The 416-nt window shown below is 32.7% G+C and overlaps 1 protein-coding gene across 1 annotated transcript in view; it reads left to right on the top strand.

The window, feature by feature from the left end:
• Nucleotides 1-416, top strand: part of LOC119588093 (conserved oligomeric Golgi complex subunit 8-like) — a gene marked incomplete in the record, with an annotated part of 12,586 nt that overhangs the window by 3,199 nt on the left and 8,971 nt on the right.

The raw sequence follows: 416 nt of genomic DNA, 5'->3' as shown, positions 1-416 counted from the left end.
TTCAAGAACATATTGGATACAAGCAGTGTAAGAATGGTATTAATAAATGTTTTTTTAACATGATACAAATTTCCTGTTGATATGCAGCACCATCTATGAACTTTCTCACAGTATTGTTCACATTTTAGACATTTCTAGAAAAGGAGGGTTGTTTTTCTTCCCTGCGGGTGCAACCTTTGAAAGTCAATTACCTCACAACCAGTGGGGTCTCCGCAGTTGTATTACCTTAGCCTGTGCGTATGAACACTCAGTGTCAGATGTTGTACTGAAAACATATCTTGCTACTGCAATGTGCCAATTATGTACTCATAGAAGCGATTATTTCTTATTGCAAATACTTTTGTTTCATGTATATATTTTTTTAAGGATTGTTTTTTCTTTTTTTATTCATTTCATTTTAACTTCTATTTTACTTT

Source organism: Penaeus monodon, chromosome 23, assembly GCF_015228065.2.
Source record: "Penaeus monodon isolate SGIC_2016 chromosome 23, NSTDA_Pmon_1, whole genome shotgun sequence".
NCBI lineage: Eukaryota > Metazoa > Arthropoda > Malacostraca > Decapoda > Penaeidae > Penaeus > Penaeus monodon.
This window is presented reverse-complemented; position numbering and strand designations above follow the sequence as displayed.